Source organism: Eurosta solidaginis, chromosome 4 (genome assembly GCF_040869045.1).
Source record: "Eurosta solidaginis isolate ZX-2024a chromosome 4, ASM4086904v1, whole genome shotgun sequence".
Lineage (NCBI taxonomy): Eukaryota > Metazoa > Arthropoda > Insecta > Diptera > Tephritidae > Eurosta > Eurosta solidaginis.
This window is the reverse complement of record NC_090322.1, coordinates 55575070-55587606: the sequence shown is the minus strand read 5'-3', so window position 1 is coordinate 55587606 and position 12537 is coordinate 55575070. Positions and strand designations below refer to the sequence as shown.

General features: G+C 40.3%; 1 protein-coding gene across 6 annotated transcripts in view; it reads left to right on the top strand.

The window, feature by feature from the left end:
* LOC137249799 (zinc finger protein 892-like) overlaps window positions 1-12537 on the top strand; it is a 185026-nt gene that overhangs the window by 31578 nt on the left and 140911 nt on the right. The gene's annotated exons all lie outside the window — the stretch shown is intronic.

Here is a 12537-nt window from a genome sequence, read left to right as displayed (position 1 = left end):
GGGAACGATTTGGTATGAACACGTGAAACCTTCTAGGCCATACCACCCTCCCACCCCCTAGATCCATCAGGAGTTCAGGGTCGCCATAGCCTCGGCTGTTAATTAAACAGGATTCGCCACGGGTAGGTGAGGTTGACAACTGGGTTGGAGAAGCTATATATTGCGCTGGCAACCCCTTGAAAGGGTTGCGCTACACAACGCCTTGTATCAGTTTGGTATTTTAGTCGCCTCTTACGACAGGCATACCTACCGCGGGTATATTCTAAGCCCCTTAACCCGCAGGGTAGTTTACCATTACCGGCGGTGTGACACCTCCCTTGATTGTATTGTATTGTATTGTATTGCATTTATTTCAATATATATCAGTACAATAAGATTCTTAAATCTTGTATAGCACAACAGCATTCATAAACAAATTCACATTAAAATAAAGCTTGTGATTCATAAAAATTAAAAAGTAAAAGTTATAGTTAAAAAAATGAATAGTAATAAAATTAAATTTTAAACTACAACTGACGGTTTCAACAAAAAGAGATAGCTGGCCATTCTTCTATGTTCCTGGAGTAAGGCTACTGAAATATGCATAAAGCGTTTGTTTAAAGTTGCTTTTGTTTAACTTATTCCTTATACTTGACGGAATGGATGGAGTTCCAAAGACGAATAGTGTTGACGAAAAAAAGTCTTACTGATGTTACCGAGTTAAATTGTGGTACAATTAAGCCACTTAGACGAGCTGACCTAGTAAAAACTAATTTTGTATGCAAATAGTTCGGCGTGGCCGACATCATGAGTTTAAATAAAAATATGCAATTCCTTGACTTCAAATAATTTAAGATGCCACAACCAAGGAGATGGTGTCTCCAGGGGGAAATATGATCGAACCTGGGCAATCCATATACATAACGCGTGATGTTATTAAACAGGACTTCAACCTTATGCGCGGAGTGAGAATCCAGCTTACTATATATCAGCTCAGAAGACGTTATTATAGGCAAAAGGAGTTGCAAAGCAAGTTGACGCCTTGTGCTAGTAGGGGTATATAGACTAGACTGCGGCAGATAGCGTAGGGTTAGATACACCTTGCTGACAACCGAATTTATATGGTCTTTGCACGAAAGCTTAGAATTTATTATAAATCCTAGGTTCTTGATTTTATCAACAACTTGGAGGTTCACATTATTTATATGTACTCGTATGTCAAGTGACCCAAGATTTTTGCTGATAGGTAGCACAAAGGACGTATCACAATTTATTTACAAACCGTTTTTAGTCGCCCATTTGTATATCATTGACAAGTCATCATTGATGTGACAGCAAAGACGGTCAACTTGCTTGAACGAGTCAGATAAATAAAGCTGGATATCATCCGCATATGCATGAAATCTCACATATTGACACACTCCAAAAATATCATTAAGAAAGAGGCTAAAAATCAGAGGGCCAAGAATGGATCCCTGGGGTACTCCCATAGTCAGCTCTTTCAGTTGTGACATCTCAGTACCAATTCGAACACGCTGGTATCTGAATGTTAAGTAACTATTCATTAAGCTCAGAGCATGATTACTAAACCCAAAGTAAAATTTCAGCTTGCTGGATAAGAGCGTATGATTGACCGAATCAAATGCCTTGGAGAAATCAAGCAGACATAACAACGTTAAATTATCGTCAAAAGGAGTCATCAGATCATCCAAGATCTTAAGCATTGCAGTTGCACAGCTATGATTTTTTCTAAAGCCTGACTGGAAGGAGGAAAGTAGATTATGCTCATTAATATGTCTAGAAATCTGATCATGCATTATTCTTTCAAAAACCTTCGAAAGGGCTGGCAGGACACTAATCGGACGAAAATCAGACGGAGAGCTAGCACCTCTTTTTTTAGCTACAGGTAAAACAGTTGCCACTTTCCACAGGCTAGGAAAGCAAGAGGTGGTAATGGCATGATTTATGATGTGGGTAAGGGTTCCAAGAATATATGGTAAAACCAGTTTAATGAACCTGATCGGCAGCCCATCCTCGCCTACGGCATTGGAGTGTATTTTGAATTCAGAGACTGTGGAAAATTAAAACTGCGGTCCTCGGAAACAACTAGCTTCACTGGGTACAAGCGGAGGAATTGCAACACATGACCTGCTACTTGAAAGGAACGTATTGTTTACCACATCAGGGGAGTAAGCACACTCCACCTTTTCCTTGCTATAAACTTGAACTTTTTAATATTTTAATAAGGACACTTACAAGAAAATCAAGTTTTTCGTCAATAGTTTTAAGAATCCAGCATAAGCTCCAGTCAATAATACTAAGATCAGAAAAAAGGGCAGCTTCGTTTACGTTGCGGAAGTCACGATAGGTAAAGGACCGGCTTAGATGACTACGATCTCTGTTTATATCTAAGCAGCAAAAAATTAGATCATGGTCAGTTATAAGTGGCAATAAAAGTCTGAAATTACAGTAGGATTGAAGAAACTGATTGAAATTTGAGCGAACTTACTATGTTTATTCGCCCCGGGTTATTCGGCATATTTACATAGGTCGCTGATGTTGTTGATGTATTAACGATAAAGACACTCTCCAAGGGCTTTGGGGAGTGTTATCGATGTTGATGGTCCTTTGCCGGATATGGATCCGATACGTTCCGGTAACAAAGCACCATTAAGGTAACAGCCCGATCATCTCGGGAACGATTAATATGACCACATTAAACTTTCGAGAGCATCCCGTCCTCCTCATCCCTTGGTTCGATGAGGAACTTGGAGTCCCAAAGCCTCGCCTATTAATATGTGTATATTACAGTCATATTTGTAACAGGATTCCCCTCGCGTAGGGTGACAATTGGGTTGCGGAAGCTTTGAATCTATATAGCTTGTATTGCGCTTATCAACCCCTTGAATCCCTACGCTTAGGTCGCTCTGTTGGTGCAGTGCAATAACGCCCGGGGAAATAAGTAATTTGTTGTTAAAGGTACTACGGTAATAACATCACTTTTTACACTTTAACAAGATATTTTTATAACTAAACACGTTAATATGTATAAAGCCACAAACCACTATTTTAATTTGTTTAAATTTAGGTATTGTTTTTTAATTTATTTTCCGCGAACACAAATATCGTTTAAAGGAAAGCGGACCTTTTTCAGTCAACTCCGTGTATTTATTTCACAAAAAACAGAATATTTTCAATAAAAAGTCGGCTTTTTTTATAAATTGAGTTATTTTACCGAAAAAATTATTTATTTAATTTTTTATACTCAGTTGAGCAGAGCTCACAGAGTATATTAAGTTTGATTGAATAACGGTTGGTTGTACATATATAAAGGAATCGAGATAGATATAGACTTCCATATATCAAAATAATCAGGATCGAAAAAAAATTTGATTGAGCCATGTCCGTCCGTCCGTCCGTCCGTCGTCCGTTAACACGATAACTTGAGTAAATTTTGAGGTATCTTGATGAAATTTGGTATGTAGGTTCCTGAGCACTCATCTCAGATCGCTATTTAAAATGAACGATATCGGACTATAACCACGCCCACTTTTTCGATATCGAAAATTTCGAAAAACCGAAAAAGTGCGATAATTCATTACCAAAGACAGATAAAGCGACGAAACTTGGTAGATGAGTTGAATTTATGACGCAGAATTGAAAATTAGAAAAAATTTGGACAATGGGCGTAGCACCGCCCACTTTTAAAAGAAGGTAATTTAAAAGTTTTGCAAGCAAAATCGGAGAAGGACCACGCCCACTTTTAAAAAAAAAAAATTTTTAAAGTACAATTTTAACAAAAAATTTAATATCTTTACAGTATATAAGTAAATTATGTCAACATTCAACTCCAGTAATGATATGGTGCAACAAAATACAAAAATAAAAGAAAATTTCAAAATGGGCGTGGCTCCGCCCTTTTTCATTTAATTTGTCTAGGATACTTTTAACGCCATAAGTCAAACAAAAATTAACCAATCCTTTTGAAATTTGGTAGGGGCATAGATTTTATGATGTTAACTGTTTTCTGTGAAAACGGGCGAAATCGGTTGATGCCACGCCCAGTTTTTATACACAGTCGTTCGTCTGTCCTTCCGCATGGCCGTTAACACGATAACTTGGGCAAAAGTCGACATATCTTTAATGAACTTAGTTCACGTACTTACTTGAACTCACTTTATCTTGGTATGAAAAATGAGCGAAATCCGACAATGACCACGCCCACTTTTTCGATATCGAAAATTACGAAAAATGAAAAAATGCCATAATTCTATACCAAATACGAAAAAGGGATGAAACATGGTGAGGTAATTGGATTGGTTTATTGACGCGAAATATAACTTTAGAAAAAACTTTATAAAATGGTTGTGACACCTACCATATTAAGTAGAAGAAAATGAAAAAGTTCTGCAGGGCGCAATAAAAAACCCTTAAAATTTTGGCAGGTATTATTAATATATATAAATTATCGGTATCCAACAGATGATGTTCTGGGTCACCCTGGTCCACATTTTGATCGATATCTGGAAAACGCCTTCACATATACAACTACCACCACTCCCTTTTAAAACTCTCATTAATACCTTTAATTTGATACCCATATCGTACAAACACATTCTAGAGTCACCCCTGGTCCACCTTTATGGCGATATCTCGAAAAGGCGAACACCTATAGAACGAAGGCCCACTCCCTTTTAAAAATACTCATTAACACCTTTCATTTGATACCCATATCGTACAAACAAAGTCTAGAGTCACCCCTGGTCCACCTTTATGGCGATATCTTGAAAAGGCGAACACCCATAGAACGAAGGCCCACTCCCTTTTAAAAATACTCATTAACACCTTTCATTTGATACCCATACTCATACAAACACATTCTAGAGTCACCCCTGGTCCACCTTTATGGCGATATTTCGAAACGGCGTCCACCTATAGAACTAAGGCCCACTCCCTTTTAAAATACTCATTAACACCTTTCGTTTGATGCCCATATTATACAAACAAATTCTAGGGTCACCCCTGGTCCAACTTTATGGCGATATCTCGAAACGGCGTCCACCTATGGAACTAAGGATTACTCCCTTTTAAAATACTCATTAACACCTTTCTTTTGATACCCATATTGTACAAACAAATTCTAGGGTCACCCCTGGTCCACCTTTATGGCGATATCTCGAAACGGCGTCCACCTATGGAACTAAGGATTACTCGCTTTTAAAATACTCATTAACACCTTTCATTTGATACCTATATCGTACAAACGCATTCTAGAGTCACCCCTGGTCCACCTTTATGGCGATATCTCGAAAAGGCGACCACCTATACAACAACCACCACTCCCTTTTAAAACCCTCATTAATACCTTTAATTTGATACCCATATCGTACAAACACATTCTAGAGTAACCCCTGGTCCACCTTTATGGCGATATTTCGAAACGGCGTCCACCTATAGAACTAAGGTCCACTCCCTTTTAAAATACTCATTAACACCATTCGTTTGATACCCATATTGTACAAACAAATTCTAGAGTCAACCCTGATCCACCTTTATGGCGATATCCCTAAATGGCGCCAACCTATAGAACTATGGCCCACTCCCTCATAAAAAACTCTTTAATGTCTTTCATTTGATACACATGTCATACAAACACATTCCACGGTTTCCCTCGGTTCATTTTCCTACATGGTTATTTTCCCTTATGTTGTCACCATAGCTCTCAACTGAGTATGAAATGTTCGGTTACACCCGAACTTAACCTTCCTTACTCGTTTAATTTTATTTTATTTTTGTTTTTTTTTTAATAAATTGAGTTATTTTATAAAAAAAAATATTTATTTTAATATTTTATTTTGTCTTATTGTAGTTCATTTTTTCTTTCCATTTCATTCCATTGTGAGCATAGCAATTTTTATAGTGAGTTATAAATGGTAACAAGCACCTTGGGCGTTATTTCCTAAAAAAAGAAATGAATAAAAGTATATGAAAGTAGAATAAAACTAAATAATTTTAAATTAAATAAAATAAAAGCGAAAACAATAAAACCAAATTAAATTAAAGAAATGGATGTTATGTAAAATAAAATAACGGTATTAACAAAACTGAACAATAAATTAAAAGTAAAATAAAATAAAGTAATGCTTATTATTTTCTCGTACTTATAATTGTTTTCATATTAATCTTTTTTTTTTTTCAATTACTTCGTTTTATTATAGTTGACTTTTTTTTATTATTTTTTTTTTTTTGTAACATACATTTTTGGTCCAACACGTTATGTGCAACGTTCATACAAACTTTTGATTTCCCAATTAAAGGAAAAAACTGGCAAGCAGTATTTTCTTTTCAAAAAACATCTAACGCCGCCCACGATTACAAAATAGGTTGTTTTCCTTTTAAATAAAGACACAAATCGCATTGAATATACTTATATTTTTTATTAATACAAATTCACTCCGTGTACAACCGTCTCGATACGCAGTTCCTCCGGCCTTGAGACTCGATGCCGATCGAGGCTCACTAAGTTCTACGGATTTTACCCCTCTCTTCTGATCTAGCCGTGAATATGGATATTGCTAGTCCAAAGTGCTGCTATGCGGATTGACCCATTGCTATCTAGATGCGCAAAACCGTGACTCGTGCCTGCTCCAGGGTTTGCCTAATTGGCGGCCAGTTTTGACCTTGTTGCAGTTCATTTATATCGCTACTACTCTAAAGCCAATGCTTGGTTTTTTTGAAGAGATTTCCAATAGACGAGTAGGGGCTCCGACCATTCCACTGACATTTGAGTCAGCGAGTATTCCTTTAATTTACCTGCATCTATTCCCCCAAACTCCGACGACCCCACTATGCCGGTAATTTTTGCCAGGATAGTAAAGAGACATCTAACGCATAAATGACTGTAAGTCGCCACATCTCTGCTGAGCACGGCTACCTGCGTACCGTGGGCACACTTAATAGTCTACTATTAAAGAAACGCGCCTGAAATGTACATATCAAGTTGTTTTTGAAATATGTGACTACGCCATTGGTAGTTGTTGATTGTGTATTATCGGCCAACTGGGACGAAAAGACAATGTTAAAAGCCATGAGGGCGGCTTTGTTGTAATTCATTAACTGCTATTGCTGCTCCCTTTCTACGTCCTCTGTTACTGTAGCTAAAGTCGATGGGCTCGCGGCTCCTTTTTGCAATTCGTTAATAGCTTTGAACCTATAATGCTGTTGTGAGGTCAGCTTGTACATCTTTGACAACCTTTGGCTATTTTGCACAATGTATACAATTTTCAAATAGTTCTGGCAGATTCCTAGTTGGATAATCGGTTTAAGCATTTCGTTCAATTCCAGGTCACCGATGGATGGCGTGATCTGATGGACAATAAAGGCAGAGATAATAGTTGATATCGCTGAACTGTTGAGCCTTATACGTTGACTCATTTGTTGGTTGACTCTGCTCTGATCGCTATGGTTCGACGTAGGTATCATTGCATGACTTAGTAAACCTCTAATCCGACGCTAAAGTCATGTGTAAATATCATCGTTTAACTGAGGAATACGGTCTGTGATCTGACCTTTTCTCACTGACTACTGTATATATCGTCTAACGGGGACTTCGGAAATTTAATATCAACAAGTTACGTTGCTCATCCGCACTTAACTATCTTGGAACCATACGCATATCGTTGCTCGTAACTTTCAACATATTCCCAATTGATGCATGATTGACCTTTGGCCAAACGGGCAGGCCATAAATTGCAGATCAATGTGCGGCGTGACACAAATACTAATTATTGTATGCTAGGAACTAATTTTCCCAAGCCTCGACAAAGCTCTCTTCTCTTTGAGGCCAATAGCCCATGGCTCTAGCAGTATCTCCTTTTGCACAGCTTTGTAGGCGCCGGAGTTGTAAGTTCGTGAGATGTAGATTTTGAATAACTTACGCCGTAAACATGTCCCTAAATTGTAGCCACTCTTTATGAGCGCCGCAAAATATTGGCAATCGATCTGCTAAAGGCAGTTCTGCGAACTGCAGCTGTAATGCCCGATTGTTTGTATGACTACAAGCCACTGCGGATAACATTGGTTCCAAAGACCTTATCTTTTGACATAGCACCGCGCGAGCTCCCACGTATATATATTCAGCCCCCTGAGAAGCCTGGCTATCTATTGTGACGTCTACAGATGGCTCTACACTTATCGTCTGCCTGTCGCTTAGCATCGCAGTCTCTTGCCTTTCACCTGAAATATACCGAGAAATTTTACGGATTTTAAACCAGCGTAATGGAATCTGTAAATTTTCTAGTTCCAACAATATATCATCAATCGCCAATGCCAAATGTTTGGGCCAATTTTTATGTAAGTTACGCATCGGCAAACTACATTTGCTCAATTATCTCAAAATTGCGCTAAAATCTCCCATGGAATAATCGCAGAAGTCTCTTTAACCGAAACACCACTACCTACGCATTTATTTATACTTTTACATGTATACTTTATTCAAATAAGTCGCAGATAATTCCCTAATTCATCCGTCAACTGACCTTCGACAAATTTAATAATAATTACAATTAACTATTTATTATTATAGTTTGGTTTTAACAATTAGTGGTGCTACATGCATAAGCAATGCATAAGCAATGCATCTCCTCGCAAACCACATCAATTCGCTGTTTCGCTTTGCATACCTATTTCAAATTACTGTACTTCAAACTTTATACTTATGACTAATTCCAAAATAATATATATGATTCCACACCTATGGGCAGACGGTTTTTTTTTACAATTCGCGGTGCTACATGCATAACCAATGCATCTTCTCCAAAACCACATCAAGTCGCTGTTTCGCTTTGTATACGTGTTTCAAATTACGCCGGAAGTCGCAGCTTTACTCCCAAAGTTATATAACTAACTCCAAAAAAATATATGATTCCACACCTATGCGCCGCTTCTGTACGTGACCAGAGGTCACAGGTAAATGTTTATAACTAGCGCAATACATATAAACCTGGGAATATGTTAATAAACTCATCCCTGTCTCATGCAACTGTTTATACCCGGAAACATATTACAAACATTCAGTAATCGGTTTAATACAAGCGCCCAGATTCGCAGATATTTTGCAAATCACACCTTACATTCCTTTACTTTGGCTAACTAGGATTACGCACGCACCATTATGGTTTACTTCTTGTTTTCCATTTAGCGTTACGGTCCTTCGCTTGTTCCCTAAAACCTACCAATAAAAGATATGGCTTTTAAACCAGCATATTGGAATATGTAAGCAATCTAGTATAACTCCAAAAACTATCTTTAATCGGCCCTGAAAACTCTCTGGTTCGATATTTATTCCAAATGCATGATGTTGTTGTTGTTGTTGTTGTAGCGATAAGGTTGCTCCCCGAAGGCTTTGGGGAGTGTTATCGATGTGATGGTCCTTTGCCGGATGCAGATCCGGTACGCTCCGGTACCACAGCACCAATAAGGTGCTAGCCCGACCATCTCGGGAACGATTTATGTGGCCACATTAAACCTTCAGGCCATCCCCTCCCTCCCCACCCCCAAGATCCATGAGGAGCTTGGGGTCGCCAGAGCCTCGTCTGTTAGTGAAACAGGATTCGCCGCGGATAGGTGAGGTTGACAATTGGATTTGGAGAAGCTATATATTGCGCTGGCAACCTGAAGGGTTGCGCTACACACCCCTTGAATCTGGTATTTTAGTCGCCTCTTACGACAGGCATACCTACCGCGGGTATATTCTGACCCCCTTACCCGCTGGGGTAGCAAATGCATGATCGTTGATAACACTGGCTGAATGTTCTTAATTTGCTCTAATACCTTCGAGAACTTACTTCCAAACACAATTACTTACTTACTTAATTGGCGCTTAACCGTCTAAACGGTTATGGCCGTCCAACAAGGCGCGCCAGTCGCTCCTTCGCTCCGCCAACCGACGCCAATTGGTCACACCAAGGGAGTTTAAATCGTTTTCCACCTGGTCCTTCCAACGGAGTGGGGGCCGCCCTCTACCTCTGCTTCCATAGGCGGGTTCCGATAGAAACACTTTCTTGGCCGGAGCATCATCTTTCATTCGCATAACATGGCCTAGCCAGCGCAGCCGCTGCGTTTTAATTCGCTGGACTATGTTGATGTCTGCGTTTAGCTCGTACAGCTCATCATTAAATCTTCGGTACTCGCCATCGCCAACGCGTAGAGGTCCATAAATCTTTCGAAGAACTTTTCTCTCGAACACTCCCAAAGCCGCTTCATCTGCTGTTGTCATGGTCCATGCTTCTGCCCCATATATCAGGACGGGTACGATAAGTGACTTGTAGAGCATGATTTTCGTTCGCTGAGAGAGGACTTTACTTTTCAATTGCCTACCTAGTCCAAAGTAGCTTTTATTGGCAAGATTGATTCTTCGCTGGATTTCAGTGCTGATGTTATTGCTAGTGTTGATGCTGGTTCCCAAATAAACGAAATCTTTTACTATTTCGAAATTATGGCTGCCAACAGTAGCGTGGTTGCCAAGGCGCGTATGCGCTGACTCTTTGCTGGATGACAGAAGGTACTTCGTTTTGTCCTCATTCACCATCAAACCCATCTTTACCGCCTCTTTTTCCAGTTTGGAGTAAGCAGAACTAACAGCGCGGGTGTTTAGGCCGATGATATCAATGTCATCAGCATATGCCAGTAATTGCACGCTTTTATAGTATATTGTTCCAGTGCGGCTAAGTTCTGCAGCTAGTATTATTTTCTCCAGCATCAAATTAAAGAAATCGCACGATAGGGGGTCACCCTGTCTGAAACCTCGTTTAGTTTCGAACGGTTCGGAGAGGTCCTTCCCAATTCTGACTGAGCTGATGGTGTTGTTCAACGTCATTTTGCACAGCCGTATAAGTTTTGCGGGGAAACCAAATTCAGACATAGCGGCATATAGGCAGCTCCTTTTCGTGCTGTCGAAGGCGGCTTTAAAGTCGACGAAGAGGTGATGTGTGTCGATTCTCTTTTCACGAGTTTTTTCAAGATTTGGCGCATTGTGAAAATCTGGTCGATGGTAGATTTACCAGGTCTGAAGCCGCACTGATAAGGTCCAATCGGCCGGTTCACGGTGGGCTTCAATCTTTCGCACAATACACTTGAAAGGACCTTATATGCGATATTAAGAAGGCTGATTCCACGATAGTTGGTGCATTTTGCAGTATTCCCCTTCTTGTGGACTGGGCAAAGTACACTTAGATTCCAACCGTCGGGCATGCACTCGTCCGCCCATATTTTGCTAAGAAGCTGCTGCATGCGCCTTACCAACTATTCGCTGCCGTACTTGAATAGCTCCGCAGCCAATCCATCAACGCCCACGACCTTGTTGTTTTTCAATCTGGTTATTGCTATTCTAACTTCATCATATATTCCATCATCATCGATTGCGGGATCGGGTTCTTCATCTCTGCGCGGTGAATTGCTGCCTCCATTTAGGAGAGCAGAGAAGTATTCCCTCCATAATCTAAGCACTCTCTGGGCATCAATCGCCGTCGCCGTTTTCATTCCTACAGGAGTTTGCCCCGGTCTTAAAACCTTCCGTCTGTCGCCGTATTTTTTGGTAGCATTTTCGGGCGTTATTCCTGGTGGCTAGCAGCTCAAGCTGCTCGCACTCACGCCTTTCTGCTTCTGATTTTTTCTTCCTGAAAAGGCGTCTCGCTTCCCTTTTCAACTCACGATAGCGTTCACACACTCCTTTTGTCGCGCTCGCTTTTAACGTAGCCCTGTAGGCAGCGTCTTTTCTTTCGGTTGCAATGCGGCATTCTTCATCGTACCAGTTGTTTTTTCGTGGCCGCCGGTAACCAATTTTTTCCTCGGCGGCAGTACGAAGTGCTATGGAGATATACTCCCACTGCTCTTGTATTCCTTCAGGATGAGTTGTGCTCTCAGAGAGCAGGTGTGAGAATCGAGTTGCGAAATCATTGGCAGTCTGTTGTGATTGAAGCTTTTCGACGTCTAGCTTTCCTTGTGCTTTTTGTTCCTTGGTTTTAGCCGCGTTGAGACGGGTGCGTATTTTGGCTGCAACGAGATAATTGTCCGAATCGATGTTAGGTCATCGGATCGTGCGCACATCTAAAACACTGGAGGCATGCCGTCCGTCTATCACAACGTGATCGATCTGATTGCGAGTATTTCGATCAGGAGACAGCCATGTAGCTTGATGTATCTTTTTATGCATGAACCTCGTGCTGGATATGACCATGTTTCGAGCACCGGCAAAGTCAATCAGTCCGTTAGGAGAAGTTTCATTGTGTAGGCTGAACTTTCCGACTGTAGGGCCAAAAAGACCTTCTTTGCCCACCCTGGCGTTAAGGTCGGCAAGGACGACTTTTATATCATGACGGGGGCAGCGCTCGTATGTGCGTTCTAATTGTTCATAGAAAGTGTCTTTCACCTCATCGTCTTTCTCCTCTGTCGGCGCATGGGTGCAGATGAATGATATATTAAAAAAAAATTTTGCGTTTATTCGGATAGCGGCGAGACGCTCGTCCACAACGCTCGTCCAAACACAATTGCTTCTTACAA